At 40.4% G+C, this 19,813-nt stretch overlaps 1 protein-coding gene across 3 annotated transcripts in view; it reads left to right on the top strand.

Annotated features, from left to right (window-relative positions):
- Window positions 1-19,813, top strand: part of sema4d (sema domain, immunoglobulin domain (Ig), transmembrane domain (TM) and short cytoplasmic domain, (semaphorin) 4D) — a 60,403-nt gene that overhangs the window by 10,766 nt on the left and 29,824 nt on the right. The window contains exons 1-3 of one of the 3 annotated variants that reach the window (XM_053478547.1): window positions 510-706; window positions 9,088-9,204; window positions 17,184-17,255. The gene's annotated coding sequence lies outside the window, so the exon portion shown is untranslated. Of the gene's footprint in view, window positions 1-509; window positions 707-4,847; window positions 4,884-9,087; window positions 9,205-17,183; window positions 17,256-19,813 lie in introns of those variants that run through there. The other 2 variants (XM_053478548.1, XM_053478545.1) reach the window with 2 other exon arrangements.

Here is a 19,813-nt window from a genome sequence, read left to right as displayed (position 1 = left end):
TGTTTTATTCTCGCTCCCTTTCTTTGTGCCCCTCTCTTTCTCTGATTGTCACGTCTTTCTGTATGTCACCCTCTTTCTCTTTGTGACTCTCTGTCGCTGTCTGTCTGTCTGTCTCTCTCTCTCTCTCTCTCTCTCTCACACACACACACGCACACACACACAGCAGCTGATCTGAGTGCTTTTGTCTAAAGCTGTCACAGCGACTCCCCTCTGAACCCTGCACATGTGTGTGAAGCGATGCAGTTCTCTGTCTCTCCGCTGCAGACGTCTCTCCCGATTACATATTCCATTATGGCTTAGCCGTGAAAGAGGAGAAAGGAAAGGGAGAGAGAGGAAAAGGGAAAGTGAGCAGTAGAGGTTAAAAGCTTTTTTTCCTTCCTTTTTTATTTTATTATTTTTTTTAATTGTCTGACATTTTGTACTCGTTCTTCTTCGTGTCTTCAGTCAGGGCTTTTCCTTCTGCTGGAGTAACCTTCACCCACGTGGGGGAGGGAGAAGGGTGTGTGTAAGTGTGTGTGTGTGTTCACACATCTCTCGCTCAGGAGATCCCTACTCGACTGTTAGACCAGGAACGTCAGCACTTCTCCCCGGGAAAGATCTACTTCTTCTTCTTTATTTTTTTTCCTTCTGGAATTTTTTTTTAAATCCCAGGATGCATTTGGGCATCTGTTGTTTTATTTTTCCCATCAGGATGCCTGCACAGGTGGTGAGTGAACATGAGCTCTGTTATGAAAACATTGCATTAGTGAGAGAGAGAGAGAGAGAGAGAGAGTTTAGGGGTAAATAAACGAGAAGAGGCGTGGACGTCATCGCACCGGCTTGTGTATCTGTTCGTTGCTATAAACTTGTGGATGAGCTGGAAAACACCATCTAGAGCACCTGTGTGTGTGCGTGTTGTGTTGTGTTAAATTATTAAGTAAGTCTCTTACGGTTGTCCGTTGCAGAGCACTGTGTCTGTGCTTAAATTGTCCTCATGATGACTCCGCCCAGTTTTAGATCTAAGAACATCTTATTAAGGTATCTAAGACTTCAAAGGGTTTCCCAGGCAACGGTGACACAGATGGGGGGGGGGGTTTACGGACACACGAGACGAGAGCTTTAAAGCCCCCGACATGCACAAGACTGACTTCTCTAAAGCTTTGTATAAAGATTGTGACTGAGGGCAATATGAGGAGGAGGAAGTGTGTGTGTGTGTGTGTGTAGGGGGGGGTTAGAAAGTGCTGCATGGCTTCAGATCTCGGGTTCTGCGTGTTGTCAGCGATGTCAGTCAGGTGTTAGTTTTCACAGACAGTGTCTGATTGTTCTTGAGGAGGTTATCCTTTTGCTGTGTGTGGGTTTGGAGTGGAAGTGGACACTTCAGAAATTCATTAGCTCGCCATGCAAATAAAGACCTCAGCGCAGTGCAACAGATTCAGCCAGGATTTAATAAGCCACGCCCAATCACTGCCATATATGGGCTTTTAAAAAAGCCTAGGGAATGTGCGTGAGGGGAAACGGGGAAACGACTGAACACAGAATGTTGGGGGAAAAAAGGAGGATAAAATGTGTTTTTTATTTGAGAGATTTTATTTATGAGTGTTCAGACGGTGCATGTTTCTGAAATATTACAGAAAGTTATTCAGTTTTATTACATTCTGACTGGAATCAGATTTCCTCATAAATTAAAAAAATGGTGCAATTTTTTTAACAAGTAAATTTTCTTTAGTCTTTCTTTCCTTGTTTTTTTTTTCTTTACCCTTCCTTCACTTTCTTTTCCTTTCTTTTTATATTCTTCCTTCATTTCTTTCTGTCTTTCTTTCTTTTTTGTCTTTCTCTTGACTTCCATGTTTTTTCTTTTTCTTGCATCCTTCCTCCTTTCACTTTCTTTTACTTTCTTTCTTTCATTCTTTCTCTTGCATCCTTCCTTCCTTTCATCCTTTCTTTCTTTCTTTCTTTCTTTCTTTTTTTTTCTCTTGTATCTTGCATCTACTCATTCTTTAATTTGTTTCTTCCCTTTTTTCTTTCTTTCTTCCTCCCATTTACTTCCCTGTTTTTTTCTTTTTTCTTCTACTCCTCCTTTTTCTTTCTTTTTTCCTCCCCTTGACTTCCATGGTTTACTTTCTTTCTCTTTCATCCTTCCTTCTCTCTTTTTTTATTTTCTTTCTACCCATGCTTTTTCTTCCTTTGCCTTTTTCCTTTCCTTCTTCCTCTCTTTTACTTTTCTGAGTTTTTTTCTTCTACACTTCATTTGTTCTTTTTCTTTTCAATTCCTTTTGTTTCTTTCTTTCTTTCTTTCTTCCCTTGACTTCCATGGTTTCCTTTCTTTATGTTCCTTTCTTGACTTACTTTTCCTTCTTTTTTTTCTTTCTTTCTTTCTTTCTTTTTCTTGATTCTCTTTCTTTCACCCCATTCCATTCATACTTTTCATAATTTTTTTTACCTTTTTTCTTCCTTCTTTTCTTCCTCTTCTTGAATGTCATGTTTTTCTTGCTTTCTTTCTTCATCCATCTTTCCCCTTCCATGTCATGTTGTTCTTTCTTTCTTCCTTTTCTTGACTTTATGATTTTTCTTTCCTTTCTTTCTCTTTCATCCTTCCTTCCATCTTTTTTTCATTTTCTCTCTACGTTACTGTTAGTGATGTTGACTCAGTGTGATGCTGATGTATTGTAATAATCCAGGGTTTTAAACTCTACACCGTGTGAAATGACACACACCAGTTGTTTTAGGATTATCACTTTTTTCCAGGAATGCTTTTCCAACATTGAAACACAATTCCTGATTTTCCCGTTACACCATATCGACATCAGGCTGTATGTCAGAGTTTCCATGGAAACCCACAGGGTTTCGTCTTCCTTTTTTGCCGTTCCTGTGCACTAGAAGAGGATTAAACTTTTTTTTTTTCAGATCTCCAGCGTGTCCACGTCATTCCTGGACGTCTCGTTATCCGGATACGTGACTCTTGTTCTTTAGACTCGCTGAGACACAAGCAGAGAACAGCGACGACACGAACACGGACAGAAGCGGATATTCTCCGCCTGTGGTCAGAGGGACGTGTAATTAGTCGACTGCAAAAAAAAAGGCCAAATGTGAATATAGGACTCCTGCATGGCGCGTGCTGACAGACTCGGGTGCGTTTACTTATACAGTAGCACCATGGTCTGAGAGTGGAGTCTTACTCAGACACAAAACATACTAGTGACCCTGAGTTAAATATACAAACATGAGAGAGCACTTTTTTTCTTTTTCTTTTTTTTGGTTTCTCAGATCTAATGTGTCACCCACGCGGCTCAGGTCTCCATTGTATCATCACAGGGCGTGGCACACGCGTGATCCCTGTGATGTCATTTCAGCGTTTCTTTGATTCTGGTTTCCAGTTACTCTTAGCACGCTGAGTCATGAATGTAGGAGGAGTGCGCTTAGAAAGAGATAGATAAAAAGGTGGACTGTGTGTGTGTGAATACAAAATAATTGAATGTATATATATTTCCCACTTTCATGATAAGTTTTTTTTGGTTGCTAAAAACCATTATGGTTTAAAGACTGTGACTTCACTTTTTACCGCCTCAACATGCTGTGATGTCATCAGCAGCAGTGCGCTAAGGCAGCGTTAAGGCGAAATATGGGGGTGCTACATAAAGGCATGGAAAAGTTGGTGTGGGCTGGGCAACTTGGTCTCGCACTACAAGGGTCTCTGAATTGTTAGATCGTCTTAAACGTTATTTATCTTATCTGTGCATGTGTGTGTGTTTACATATAAAAAATGTTAAGGATGAGAACCACCAGGGATGGTCTGGTACGATACTATTACGATACTCAGGTGCCAATTCGATTTGTATTGCGATTCTGTAAGTAAATTAATTATTATTTTTTGTTTTTAGATTTTGTTTTAGTTCCCCTACTGCAGTGCTGCCTGCTGTAAAGTTTAGAGAGCACCACCTGTAGGATTATAGAGGAACTGCAACATTGTACCACATCAAAGGAAAAGATGTATACTTAAAAAAACAAACGAATAAACAAATTTTGGAGTCAGTGTAAATTGCCTGAATTGCCACAACAAAGAATCATGATACATCGTTGAATAATTTACATATTTATATAACTTATATATATTTTTTAATCTTTAATATATATTATACTGCTGCCTACTTTATCAGTATGGAATTTAATTGCGCACACAAGTGCACTTAAATTTTTTTCCAGCGCCATCTGTTGGATTTTGGAATGAACTACAATTTTTACGTTACCTTGAAGTGTGCGGAATGAAGGCTTGAGGTCGCATTTATTAAGTAGATTTTAGTCGCACACTCATAAGCGTGTATAAAAAATATACAGCGCCATCTGTTAAATTTTGAGATGAGTTATTGTTTTTTTTTAAATTACCTATTCATTTATTATTATTTTTTTAATGATATAAGGGCGTTTTTCATTTAGATTTTTAAAGTAACATATCTCCTCCTGTGGGCTGATTGTGATGTTACCTCCGTGGTTCTCAAAGTGTGGGGCACGCCCCACTAGTGGGGAATACAGACATGACAGGTGGGGCGCAATGAATGGGAGGGAATTAGTGGAAAATAATAGGAAAGTACCTATTCTAATTCATGCTATTCTTTATTGATAATAAAGATCGAATACTCGAAACTAAACAATCACATGCAAAGAAATTGATCATTAATACAAGTAAATTTAGAAAAAGTGGAACCATAGTGCAACAATAACGGTTTAACGTCGGCATGTTAATTGAACAATATTTAAGGAAACATTTGATATTATTTATATATGTAATTTTACTTATTCCAATATGTATGCTGATGTTTCTGTATTTTTGTTCTGTGTTATCAGGCAGTACTAGTCTGGCATTTCTAGTTTCCAGTGTGGCGGACAACTTTACCACAGACACAAACCGGGTCAGTAGCGTACTGTATGTAGAGCATAATAACGTCAATGATACATTTGTTACATGGACCACAAAAAAGCAGGTGATTCAGCACTATCAGCCTAATCAACTGAAAAAGCCAGCCGAAAGGAAAACATGATGATGCCTATGTTGCGCTTGGATTCATGGTGGGGATGGTGGGGGCAGAGGAGAGACCCGTGTGTGTTTTGTGTCTTGAACCGCTGGCAGCAGACAGCATGAGACCAAACAAAGTAGGAAGACACTTAGAGACAACACACCCCAGTCACGTTAATAAGCCACTCGACTTCTTTGAAAGAAAGCTCTAGATAAGTGACAAAGTAAGCCTGTTATAACAATTGCACGTGTATTTGATCTATTTTGAACTTGGCGTTATTTGATCTTATTGGTTTAAAAATTGATATTTCAATAAATAGTAAACTCGACCGATTTCATTATCATTTTGTTGACAAGTGGGGATTGAAAATTCACCCACCCCCTTAAGTGGGGAATGACAGAAAATGTTTGAGAACCACTGTGTTACCTCAAGCTCGGCCAAATACACCTGTGATCAAATTTCTTTATTATTTATCATGTGATGCGTGCACAATCAGACAGACAGACAAACAAAAATTCCCAAGACCATCTTATTGTGCCCCCCCCCCCCCCCGAATAATTAGTTTACAAATACCTGTACAGACACTTTACAGTCTTATTATATGTTTAGATACTACAATGTCAGTCAAATATTCGATCCAGTTTTGGGCGTGTATGTGGAAGAGGACGGAGAGCACTTTCCTCTGATTGGAGTTAGCGCAGTTAACACAAGACTCTGAGGTATATGCAGCGGGCTAAACAAATCTCTTCCTCCCCCACAGAGCCGTGTGAGCCACGCCCATTTCTACTTTCCGCAGAAGTGCTGGCTCACAGCCCCGGGAAATCGATTATTTTTTTCTTTCCCCTCACCAGGGGCTTAAGTAGTAGTAACAGCAGCGTGTGTCTTTTCATCACTCAGGACCAGCTCCTCACTCCTGGCCTTTCAGTCAGGATGAACCTCCTGTCCACATCGTTCCAGTCAAAATACACTCATTATCATTTCAAACATTCGGTCTGATTGCGTGTCACGCTTTAGATTATGAAGCAGATGTGTTGAAACTGTAATGAGAGGAAGCCAGCGGTCGATTCCTCCCCCGAGACTCAGGAGCCTAAAGGCGGTCGGCCCTTGGCCGAGGCTCTGACCGCGGTCACGCCCCGGTTTACTCCTGCAGATCTTTCATCATTTAGCAGAACGAGACTGGATGTGCGTGTCACAGCTGGACAAACAGTTACATAATGAATTCCTCTTTCTTCTGGGAGGAGCGGCCCGAGTGGGAGTAGTGCTTTGGGTAATTCTGTAATTTAAAAGTTGGCAAAACAAAACGAACACGGAGTAAAATCCTAGAGACATACTGACCAAAGACCTGACAGGCAAGATTCTTCTCAAGTTTATCGCTGTGATGCTTCCACTGATTACATTTTCCTGCATCAAAGGATGCAAGCTTGCTTTTACAACACAGCCTCGTCAGATATGCAGCAATAAATGTGTGGTAATTTTGATCTGGTTAGCACTGTCGGGTTTCCTCCACAGTCCACAGACATGCAGGGTAGCCTAATTGCCATTCCCGAATGAGTGAGCGGTATAGAGATTGAGCAAGTATGTGTGTGTGTCAGATGTGAGAGGGTTTGGCATAAACACATGCATAACATTCTTGTCATTTCTAATTTTCATTTTCTGTTTCTAATGTTTTGTGAGTTTGCACAACACATAGAAGTTTTAAAATATCTCTAGATTGGAGCAGATAGATTGGACCCCCGTACTAGTGAACTCGGGATGTTAATGATTAATTGTTAATCTTGTAATTGCTGTTAAAAAAATTAACTCAGGTTAGATGTTTGTTTGGAAAAATATTTCTCTAACTCGTTTTTGAATCTGAGACACAAGCAGGATTTTTTTTTAACAGCCTTCTTTTTAGAAATTAAATTTGTGTAAACTTAAATTTAAATCAAACTTTTAAAAAAAAAGAAAAAATTGCTTCTTGTTACTTTTAATTATTAATGGTTATTTAATTTATTAATTGTTAACATGTTCAAATTTTGGTTAGGAAAAAAGAGCAAAATTTGCAGGTCTAATTTGAACCTCCCAGATGTCTTGTTGAATTGTTTCACATGGTAGTTTTGCACAAAATTATTCCTACTTTTTTTCGTCCTTTTACTGCTCTGCTGTAGACTTCATCCATATTGTTCTGAAAGGCAACGACACGATGGTGCATCGTACAGTATCGTTTATATTAAATTTAATGATGTGGATTAGATTACAGGTTGCAAACTGCCTAAAAATACAATTTAAAAACTGGTTGTTTATGTAACAGCTTCAGCAACAACCTCATTTCCCCTCTCGTCTGTTCCAACCGCTCAGCATTCAGTATCATCAGTAGACTAATCACTGTCCTGATCATCATCTGTCATCATCTGCACCTGTTTCTCACTGGTTTATGCCTTCAATGAAATGTTTTTTTTTTTTTTTAATGCTAAAAAACGAATAACATTCCACTAAAACTGCTCAGGTACAGGAACTGGACTGAACAATGAGAATTCTTCAGGAAGTCTGGAGAACTATTCTTCAAGACTTCTTTAAAAATACAAGAAAGTCTTCAAAGGGAACATATGAAGAAATAAAGGGGATTAGTACTTTTGCACAGTATTGTACTGTATGTGCATCAAAAAAAAAAAAGAAAAAAAAGCTGCTCGAGTTTATGTCTCGTATCAGATAACTATGCGGCCTTGGACGGCGTACGATCCTGGATCAGATCCGATGAAAAAATATATATATAATAATAAAATCGTGTCCTTCGAGGTCTGTCTCACATTAAATAGATTTCATCCTGGCAGCGTGAATGTAATCTGATATTGACACGTGGCCACGCAGTCGTCCAGCTCTCAGCTCTGTGCCCGGATCAATGCAATCATGAGGCAGTAAATCAAATCAGGCCGGCCGTGTCCTGAATAACATCATTAAATACTACATCTGCCCGTCTTCCTTTCTTGTTATTTTTTTTTTTCCTTTTTTTTTTTTTCCACGATCGATAATATGGTTAGAGGGATGGGCAGTAAATGAAAAGAATTAATTCCTTGCTGGAGCATTAGAGTTTGTTTATCATTTCCCATCAAGCTCCTGCGAGCGTAGTCCAGCGTGTTGACGTGAGGCGTGTTACTATGCGCTACGAAGATAATAGCTTGTTGCTATTTTAATCCGTAATGCAGAGATAAGCAAGGGGGCTTAAGTCAGGCTCTGCATGTCGGGAAACACGCAGGGCTGATCCGAGGTTATTATCTATAAATATTTAGTGTGTACTTGAGGAACAGAACACATTTTGTTTGGGAGGTATCGGAAAAAAATCTAAAATTGTGACGTAGTGCGAGGGCAGCAAACTAAACCAGTCACGCAATCCAATAATCAATGTTTATTTCCTTTCATACAAGAAGTCTTAAAGAGTGACACACACATTTTCCTTTTTATACATTTATAGTTTATAGAAACACAACATTGTGTTTCTATAAACTAGCGCTTGTTCTGAGACCAACGATTCATAAAGTTATTAATCATCACTTAACATAAAAATATATTACATTTGAGAATTCATCATTAAAACTATAGTAATAATACATTATTGTGTGTGTGTATTTGTGTATGAAATGTATAGTATTGATGCTATGCGCTCATGACACACTTGTTATTCGCGGTGAAATTCCTCAACGCGCTCCGTTTATTCTCCTCGGCTCCCCGTCGCCATGACGACCGAGTCCCCCATGAAGATGGCAGATTTCTCTTTCCACCAAGCTTTGGCTCGGGTTAGCGGTCTGAGCGAAGCAGGCACACAGTGTGTGTGTGTTTGTCTGTTTGCGTGTGTGTGCGTATACAGTAGATCATAGATGCGTGTGTATGTTTGTCAGGTGTGGTTTTCAGGGTGGATTACACAAAATGAGTGTTTTTTTTTTTAACTTAAAAAAAAAAAAAAATTTTTTTTTTATTTAAGCGTTGTATTGGAAACGTTGACGGATACAAGTGGTGGTGGGATTTTGTTTTGTTTGTTTTATTTTATCCGTATGTTCCACCATGTGTACAATACTGTGTTTATGTTTCCCCTCCTAACACCCGTGTGTTTTTCTGTTTTCCACAGATCTTCCAGGAGCATCCAGTTCCCCTCTCAGCTGTTTAAGACGTGGAACCAGAGGGACTTTTTTTTTTTTTTTTTTTTAATGAATCACCCAGCGCCTTTCGACGCCATGACGTACAAGTAGGTGGTTGTTTGCCGTTTCCCAGCTGCCTCACTCTGTAATAAAGCGCCTGCTCTGTTTTTTTTTTTTTTTTTCCCTGCATGATCTCACGAGTGCATGGCATCACGGTTCTAGCCTGCAATTACGTCTTCCGTGCACTCGGGCACTTATTCCTCTCGCCCTAAAATTGCCCCAGCAGCATATAAAGCCCCATACTGTTAGGGCTCAGTGCTACGCATGGCATTTGCATGCAGCCCGATTTGCATGTCCCGTTGGCTCGGCTGTGTTTGCTCATCTCCGTTAGAAACCGTTCCTTTTTCTTTTTTTTCTTTTTTTCTTTCTTCTCAGCTGATCTAAGTACAGTTATTCTGACCCAGACTCAGTGAGCTGCAGCTTTTACAAAGACAATAAGAAGAATGTAGGCCACGAATTCATCATATAACATGAGGGGAGAGAGAAAGGGAGAGAGAAACAAGGCAAAAATCTCTTTTGGCTGTGTAAGCATGGAAGTACTGTATTTATAAGCTTCCATGATTCTTTATCTCACAGAAACCTTCTCTGAAACCTTTAAGGTCCCATATTGTATTACTATTTTTTTTAACATATGACTCTGAGAGCTGAAATGCCCCTTAGATAATTCCAAACATGTTGTTTCAGTGTCTGTGTAAATGAGCTACTCCTGAGCGACACCCCTCCACAGAACAATAGAGCTAAGTGGAGGGGATCTTCTTGTATGAGGTCACATAGGAGGGAAAATCTAACTGGTTTGTTTAAACTCTGTGCAATACGAACAAGGAAAAAGCACCTTTTTCCCCCCTTTGTCATATTTTTTTTTCGCTTTTACACATTTACACTTGAGACTCATGTAAACGTCTGAACATGACTAAGAATGAATTGGCATAATAGGTTCCTTTAAATAATAGGTTCCCTTAAATAATAGATTCCTTTAAATAACAGGTTCCTTTAAATAATAGGTTCCTTTAAATAATAGGTTCCCTTTAATAAAAGGTTCCTTTTAAGTATAAGCTGATATGGAAAGTTTGTTTGTGTACAACTGAATTATTTGAACTGAAAAACTGAATTTATTTGAACTGAAAAACTGTTCAACACAAATTAAGGCAAATTATTGCCATTTATTGACACTGTAAATCTCAGATGTATAAAAGTGTAAAGTTTAAATATATTAAATAACAGAAAATAACATTCTAACCAACAAAAAAAAACGAGCATAGATCTCTCTTTTTTTTTTTCTGGCTTCCTAATTTCACATTAGACACGATTGACTTGTTTACTATGTTTAGGAGTGATTGCCCTCCAACCTGCTTCTCCATTGCACAGCGTTTACATGTTTGTTTGTTTTTTGGTCTCTGTTCTCGGGTATTTACACCCTCCGATACAGCAGGTGGCAGTATGCATATACTTGGTTTGTGAGTCGCCAGTCAACACAAGAGAAGAAGAGAACAAAAAAAAAAGGAAATTTCGTGATATACTTAATGATATTTCGGGAAAACTGTTAAGAGCAGGTAAAGAATGAGATTGGTCTGCCCTTCGCTCCTTATCTGATTGGCATACTGTGCCTGAGTCCACCCTTTACCAGCGGACTCGAGAATGGAACAATCTTGTTCTCACTAATCAAAATGAACCAGAGTTTGGGGGGTCAAACGTTATCAGAAAGGATCCCGTGTCCCTAATGTGAAAAACGCCCTTTAGGCTTAAACATGTTTTCAAAATTCTCTGCGCAAAACCCTTTCAGAATGAAGCATACTGTTTGTCTCGCCTTAACGGCCTGATCTTACACGTTTATCACAACTGAAGTGTCACAGATGAGAGGACTTTCTATTAGCTAGTGATGGAACCAAATCCAAACACAAATCCTCCTCAGGCCTGTCCGTAAGCAATGAGCTTCTTGAAGCATCATCCCGTAGCATCAAAGGTTTCCTAGCAACTTAGCCGAGGCCCCCATGTTTTAGTCGACCATTGTGTTTTCCGTGCAGGCTTGTTTTCTGTGTGCAATTGTCTGGAAGAATGATAAATATCCTGAGTTGTGAACAAAGCCTTCCCTGCTTAACATTCATGCGCTTGTGTTTTACTTGTCGTCTTCTGCTCATTTCACCTGATGACGAAAGGTTTCTTCGAGTTACTCTGTCTTTTTTTTCTTTCCTTTTTTTCATTTCTTTAATCCCCCTTCTTCAGTCGCACCTGAGCCGCAGGCATCCTGCTGCCGTGTTATGATTCATGACTCAACAAATGATGTCAGTTGTGGCAGGCGTTTATTTGAGCGTCCCAGCCTCTGTAAACCTTTCTGAAACTTTTCTTGGCATAACAGTCCCGCAATCCAAATAAACTCAGTTCTGTAAATATGCTCTCTATCTTCGATCAGAAGCCACGGTTTTATGGACGGATAAGGAGCCGTCTCGCCGTCTGACTCTCTGTCTGTCTCTCTGTCTGTCTGTCTGTCTAAACGCACCATAGCAGAAAGATCACCGAGCCACTTGTCCTTTCCGGATCGTCTTTACACTCTGACGCTTTTGGAAAAGCAGGGCCCCCGTCAGGGCTGAGAGGCTTGGCGCTCAGGCTTTTCCAGCACAATTGTTGTGCAAACACCATGCTGCTTGTGCAACAAAATCCAGATTTGAGATTCCGGTTCCCAGAGACACAGACGAGGACTAAATCTACAATCTGGATTTATATGGCGCTTTTTATTCCCATGTTCATCATTAATTCTATATTCTATTGGTTTAAATAAATAGTTTTTTTTTCTCTTTCCATTTGATTCTTAAGCCTATAAATGATCATCACTATTACACACCAGCACATTTCCAGAGTCATGCAAAAAGGAAAAAGAAAACCATGACATAATCTGTGTAAAAGTACCAACACGTCCCAAAAACACTGAGATCAAAGGACCACGCCCGCTCCCAAAGCGAATTTCATGTAGGAGTGCAGTCCAGTCCCTGAGCATTTATCAATCACTTTAATAAAGGTCTTTAATTAAAAAAAATTGAGTCATGTAGAAAAACTTTGAAAAACAAGCTCAAATCTTTTGAATGAAAAGGGAATTGAGGGAGGGATGATTTGAAGGCTTCTTGGATCACTGGGTGTGTCGAGGTATAAATCAAACATGCTCAGATTAAAATAAAAAAAAAAGTTTAAGTGACGCTGTAGTTTAGAAATTTTGGCTTAAAATCAGACTTTTTCGCCGTCTCTGACATCAACGTTGTTTTTAATGTTTTTTTTTCATCATATACTTATGAATCAACCATTGACGGCTCAATGCGAGTAGAAAAAACAATCAGGTTAATTGGACCAAATCTGACGAACGTCAACTTATATTTAGGGACCCAAACCCCAAACGTCAACTCAGGCCCAGTGTGTACTGTATTGTTGGCAGAAAGCTCGAGAATAGGAAATTTTAAAATAAAACAAAGTGAACATATTATTCATGGACTACAGCTATGTTAAGGGGGTATGTGATGATTTATTATTTATTAATTATTATTTACATTAAAAGTGAGTATTATGCTTCGTAACGTTTGAGAACACTTGTAATTATGATGGAGTTGTGTTTATTGAGGTTAGAACAGTCTAAGTTTTAGCTTATAAAAGCTACCATGGTAAAAGCTTTCTGATACTATTTAAATTTTGAGTTAAGCTAATAGCCATTACTGTTTATCATTGTCATGATAGCTCCACCCCCATTTTTTAAATTTATTTTTTATTAAACCGTTTCCCAAAGTTATGATTACGTCAACCAGATGACTTCAGTAAGTGGAGGTTTTAGTATCTAGAAGTGCTCGCTCTCTCAAACACCATCTGCATCTCTTCATCCGTCAGACATCATTGTGCGCCGATCTCCTCGTTCCACAATCGAACCGTCATTCCGTCACTTCAGACAACACAGTCGGACGTTATAAAGAGCCCGACCCGTGACCTCACCACTTCCTCTTCCTGTCTCTCAGGCCCCTCCATCATAAGAGAAGCGCGTTTCCTCCGTCTGTTGAGCAAGACGCCAACTTTGACCTTTAACTCATCAATCTAAGGCTGCGTCCTGTCGACCCCCTGAAGTACACGATAGCTGAGAGAGAGAGAGAGAGCAAGGCGCTGACACCTGACGTGGAGGAGTGTGTGTGAGAGTGATGGAGTCAATGAGACTGAGAGAGTGTTTGTGTGTGAAACAGGGTGAGGGGGATAATTGGGGACAATTGTGAACTGCTGACAAAAGGTCGGGGGATGGGACGGTCCTAGCATAACGGACGGGATATTGTATGATGTGAAGCTGAAGTAGCACTTTTGAAAAGGACGTATGAGACATCGGGACGTCCTGCGAGTAGGAAGTCACTGGTTCAGCAACGTGAAAGCCGCAAAAAGTTTGTACGGCGTGTCGACGCGTTCAGTATTGACTTTAGAGCCGGATTCAGCTGCAGGACAGGAATAGTTCGCCAGTCCGGCAGCATCACTCAGGTAGGGGGCGTGGCCAAGAAAGTTTTATTTTAAAAATCACATTTTTATACCCACTAGGTTTTTTTTTTTTTTTTTTTTTAAGACCAGATTAAATTCACTTGCTACTATGTGTTGTTTTTTTTGTTGTTGTTTTTTTCAGCAACGCTTATTTGCTTTTCCCCTTCTTCAAGAAAATTATAGACTAAATAACTTACTGTTTTTTTTTTCCCTTTCTGATAATTTTAGTCCTTAGACACGTCAATGATTTTTCTTCAGGCAGATGCGCTTTTGGAAAAGTTTTTGGTCCTGCTGTGCTCACAGTATTTGGTCGCCTAGCATGTTTTTTTACTTCCCAAGTCACAAACGGATGAATAGTGCACGTGGGAGGACTCTTACTTGGCGTGGGGTCGGGAGTGGAAACACGGGTGTTCCTACTTTCCTACATTTGGAGTCTATTAGGAAAGAAAATGCAAGTTAATGTGGTGGATAAAGGGGCCATTATAAAGTCAGTTTATATATATATCTCTCTCTCTCTATATATATATCTATATATATATATATATATATATATATATAATTTTTTTTCCTTCCACTGTAATGTTCTTTGATCCCAAAGCATTTTGTGTCTAGATTTGTAGATAAACCTGCAGTCTTATATCTCCTGTACTTTATTACTGTCTAAATGTCAGAGATTTATCACTGGATCTTACTTGTAGTCACCAGCCGGTACGATATAACTGATTAGAATAATTCACTAATTCAAAGTTTGGAGAAAAAGCCGGACCAGAAATCAAAACTGAATCCATTGTTGATAATCTGAATCGATGGACCCCTCCTTCTAATAATCACACAATTAAACAATCGCAAGGAACCAAGCGGTCCGTAAAGCGCTCTGACCTACATGTGGCTGTCTGGCAGCCGAGCCTTCAGCACGCAAACCTGTTTTTTTTTTCTTCTTTTTTTTCTGTTGCATGGGTCCGGGTCGCTCGGTCAGTCCGCGTCTCCCTGCATGCCTTTACAGAAGAAGGTGAGGTCTTTGCTGGAACGGGAATACGAGTACAACGTGTGCCAGACACCACAGACGACACGTCTCCGACATGTCTCTCTCTCTCTCTTTCTCCTCCGTGTGCTCCCAGGTTCATTTTATATATACTTCATTTATCTACAGTATGTCTCTCCGGATGATACGAGAGTGATCTCAGATCAGATCAGTTTGCTCTTCAGTTCCTAAAGCTACATTTTATTTAATATAACAAAAGTTTCCTGTCCATTTTCGTACGGTGTTTTTATCGCCAGCTGTTTAACGAGGCGTGATGGAGCTCAGCGTAAACACGGCCATAGTTTTTTTTTTTTTTTTCCCCTTCTGGGTTCCTGTGGGAGACGCTTTAATTTGCATGCGATTTAGAAAACAATGGCTGGTTTGTAATTGTCTGTGTATGTATGTGTATGTGTGTGTGAGGAAGAGAGAAAGAGAGAGGGTGTGTAGGGAGGGGTACGTTGTGGTTTGTCCTCTAATTTATTATTATATTTTTAATTATTATTTTTTTTCAAAGTACAATTTAGCCCAGATGTTTGTGTTAAGTCAGAGAGTCGTCGGTTATTCCTAAATAAATTAATAAACCGATTAAGATACACTCTCAGTAAAAACACATTCTCGATCGAGTGGCTTATTGCGTTTCCTAAATAGTAATTTATCACTAATGCTTTTTGCAATGAACAATTCTTCCGCCACGCAGTGTAGTCACTGTGGTTGCTAAGCAACAATAACAGGCAGAGATGAATATATCACATAGACAGCAGGGCTCGATGCTTTCCTGGTGAAAGAGTACAGATTTCCATTATCTCGATGCGCCCCTAGGAGCTTCGTAACAGCTTCGAACAGCCAATCAAATTCCAGAACGACTTCACTCTGATGTCAGCCACGCCCCCAGGGTTGCAAAAACAAAGCAGATGGGGGGACAAATTTTTTATATATAATTTTTTTTTTCTACTCAAAACATCATGTCATGTGCTGTTGGGAGTTTCATCTCTAGTAATAGCAAACTTTTAGAAACAAAATAAAAATTACTTTCTTATTTTTCGGTCAAGTCGACTTGCTCAGGGAGAATCGAACAGGCTTGTAGCTAAGATGAAACTCACTAGCTAGCACTGCTACAATCCTAAGCTAGCTAGCTAGGTAACACTGCCAGGATGTTTTGTTCATCTCTAATCAGCAACATTGTGTGCTTGAACATTTTTACTGGAGTTTCTCCTACTATCCTCGTCCAGGTTCTCCTAAAGTTTTCACCCAAAAGCTTTTATTAATTTCTCCAACAGCTGGCCTGGAGCGGCAGGTGTGTAAAGCTTTGGAGTCAGTATTTCGTGGTTGTTCCAGACGGGTTTTGTGTGAGCCATTGGGGGTCACCTAGCTGAGAAACTGCTCCAGACATCTCAGATTGTTTTTCTCACTGATGAAAAACGAACCAGAATTTGGGATTAAGTGTTCTCGGAAACGATTTCGGGCCCCTTATGTAAAAACGCCTTTAGTTATGATGTGAGCATGGAGCTGTATTTCTGTTGCCCCTTTGGTATCTGAAACAGCACTTTGCTGGGATCTTGATGGACGATTAGAGCAGCAGTTCAGGAGCGATCCGTGATGAAACCACAGTGATTAACACTTTTCCTGTCACACGCTCCTCCTTCTCCCTTTGTCTGAGTATAAATGTGAGGTGTGTGTGTGTGTGAGTGAGTAAGTGTTGGCTAACACTTCACTGGGTGGATGCCTTGCATTTTTTTCTTACGGTTTATGAGGGTCAGCATGAACGAACGCCAGGAGTGTAATCTCACTGCTTTTGGAAAACATTTACACCTGCATGCTGTCACACGTTGCTCTCATTATGACGACGACGATTCCTGTGTGGAAAACTACTGCCTGTATAAAGCAGAAGATGCGCACCCCCCCCTACACACACACACCCAGATGGTGTCAGTGTGAGAATTTTACGAGGCTCAAAAGTTCATCAACCCCTCATTTACTCACAGCTGCCCATTCAGACTGTTCACTTCCTTTTCAGTCTTCTCTCTCTCTCTGTCCCTGCCTGTCTCTCTCTCTCTTTCTCTGTCTCCCTATCTCTCTCTCTCTCTGTGTCTCTCTCTCTCTCTCTCTCTCCCTCTCTCGCTCTCTGTCTCTCGCTCTTGCTCTGTGTCCCTGCCTGTCTCTCTCCGTGTCCCTGTCTCTTTTTCTCTCTCTCTCTGTCTCTGACTCTCTCTCTTTCTCTGTGCCCCTGCCTGTTTCTCTTTCCTTCTTTTGGCAGTTTGGTTAGAATTAGGTGCATCAAGATTTGTGCAGTGGTCAGTAGAGATGCCCATAGCCGATTGTGTGTGTGTGCGTGGAGCATGAAGCTATGTGTGTTTTGTGCATCCCGCATGCTGCTTTAAAGTTTATTCATGTCGTTCTCACACATTAAAAACTCATTAAAAAATAATAATCTTACTGTTTTATCTATCTCTCTCTCTCTCTTTCTCTCTCTCTCTCTTTCTTTTTCTCTCTCTTTCTGTCTGTCTCTCTCTACCTGTCTAGCCCGAGGATCGTATAAATCTCCCCCGCAGGACGGATCGCCTGGTCTAGCGCAGCGTCGCATAAGAGCGGCAGGTCAGAAGCTCCTCCCACTTTTGCCTTGTCCTGTGTGTGTGTGCATGTTTGTCTGCCTCTTCACTCTCAGGTTCCTCACCTGCGTTCCCTTTGGGTTCTTTGTGCTCATTGTTCTGGAGTTTACTTTAATCCAAGTTGCTCCAGTAAATTCATCTTCTTCCGCCTCCTCCACTTCAGTCTTTTGTTACAGAGGGATTTGGGTTTCCTTCAGGCCTCCTGATCATGTCACGTTTCCTCCATTACACTCTGTCGGGTTCAGCTCATGATGATGATGATGATGATGAATTCCTCTTCTAATTATTTTTTTCCTGTACTCTGTATCTTTTTTTTTTTTTTTTGAATTGTCTCTATTTCTGCATGAGTCTCTCTCCCTCTCTCTTTTCCGTTTAAATCTCTGTGACTGTGTGTATGTGTGTGTGGTCGATCTTTCTCTCTCTCTCTCTCTCTCTCTCTCTCTCTCTCTCTCGCTCTCTCTCTTACTATTTTGTCTGTTTTCTCTCTCATTCTCAGTTTCTTCATCTTTTAATCTCTCTATTTCTCTCTGTGACTGTGTGTGTCTGTGTGGTCTTCTTCTTACTTTGTCTCTCCTCTTTTTCTTTTTCTCCTGAGTGTTCATATTTCTTTCTCTCTCTCTTCCCGACACTGTGTGTCTGTGTGGTCTTCTTCTTACGCTTTCTCTTTTTCTGTCCCCCTTTTTTCTGTCTCTGTTATTCTTTTTCACTTGACCTCACCTGGATAAATGTCATTGTTCGTTCTTCTGTTTTGTTGTGTGTGTGTGTGTGTGTGTGTGTGTGTGTGAGTGAGAGTGTGTGTTTGTGTAAGAGAAGTGTAGAACTTCTGCACTAAAACGTCACAGTAAAGAGAGAGAGAGCGAGAGCTCTCTCTCTCTCTCTCTCTCTCTCTCTCTCTCTCACACACACTCACACACACATCCTGCTGCCAATGGGCATGAAGAGTCAGATCCTCACTGTAACACACCCTGTGTGTGTGTGTGTGTGTGTTAAATCTTTTCTTTGCTTTTCTGTGTGGTTGCCAGCATTCAGGCCCGGCAAACTCATTCACACATACTTACACTCTCTTACACAAACACACGCGCACACACACACACACACACACACACACACACACACACACTCTGGTAGTGCCGGAGGACACCGTGCTCAAAGATGCTCTGTGTGTTTTTTTTTTTTTTTGTGCACACTGACCCTAAATCAGCGCGCGACATCAGCATGCAGCTGCAGGTGGGAGGCGTCACCACCTCGTTATGGGGTTATAGAGAAGGAAACGAGCCGATGTACCGCAGGGAATACCACTGCGTTTACGACGGGCGTTTAGAGAGAGGGAGAGAGAGAGAGAGAGACGACTTTTATAGACTGAAGAGCGTGTGATTAAACCACGTTAAAGAGTTCTTCATCTTGTTTTCACATCACGCAGAGGGATTTAGCTCCAGAGTAACATGACTTTTTTGCTAATACTACAAGAAGTCATCTTGTAGATCATACACTGGCTATAACTCTTTGTATACAACTCTTGCATTGCATTCTGGGATTGATCAGTCTCCGCACTGGATTTCTACACTTTTTTTTTTTTTTTCATTACAGGTAGCCCCTGACTTATAAACATGTTCCGTTCCAGGATCACGTTCATAAGTCGGATTTGTTCTTAAGTCCGAAAAAGTGAGTCTTACACGCCTTTGACACAAATATACAACGTAAAGCGAACCGATCCACTTGACTTGAAATCTGTCCCCCTTCCCACACTGCCATCATGTGGGGAAAAAAACTTAACCACGCCTAAGGAAATGTGAAATGTACAACAGTGTTGTCTCTAAGCCTTTAAATCGTGAGGGGAATCCCAGACATCATTCTGTCTCAGTGCTGTTTTCCACTGTATTGGATTGTGAACTCTGTTTTGTTGAGGATTTTTTAATAAAAATTTAGATTTTTCAACGTCAGGACAGCTTTACAGAACAGACGTTTTTTTATCATCGTTCTCCTGGACTGATTCACTGAAACCGGTGAGGCCGACTCATTTCTCCAGCACACCCACACTTGCATACAATTTCATCATTTTTTTATACTGAAAATATTGTATATAATTGTAAATATTGGTATCTGGTGCACTTTTTTTGTACAATACATGTGAGCTACATCTGTGATTGAACTGGAAGTAGGACCGCAGTCTGTTCATATCTGCAGAAAATCGTAACTCGAGGATTCGTAAGTCGAGGACGACCTGTATTATGACATCACTGGAAAATGTAGACCAAGAAAAGACGGGCTTTTTGTTTGTCTTTGTCCAAACTTTTTTTTCCTTCTTTGACGTCTCTCTAGCATTAAACAAATTAGCACCGCAATCGCGAAACACGCGGCACTTAACATAAACGTATTAAACGTGTTTCAGGCTGGAAGGTGCATTCTAGTATAAACCACAACATTTCAGTGGTTTTTAATCTGGTTTAGGACGTCTTAAATTATCGCCGGTCGTCGTGTATTAATAACGCGTCCTCCAGCGCTGGAGTTACAACACGCTAAACCCGCTCCAGGATGAGACCCAGC

The sequence above is a fragment of the Clarias gariepinus genome, chromosome 19 (genome assembly GCF_024256425.1).
Source record: "Clarias gariepinus isolate MV-2021 ecotype Netherlands chromosome 19, CGAR_prim_01v2, whole genome shotgun sequence".
NCBI classification, from domain to species: Eukaryota; Metazoa; Chordata; class Actinopteri; order Siluriformes; family Clariidae; genus Clarias; species Clarias gariepinus.
The sequence above is the reverse complement of the archived record's forward strand: the minus strand, read 5'-3'. Positions and strand labels throughout refer to the sequence as shown.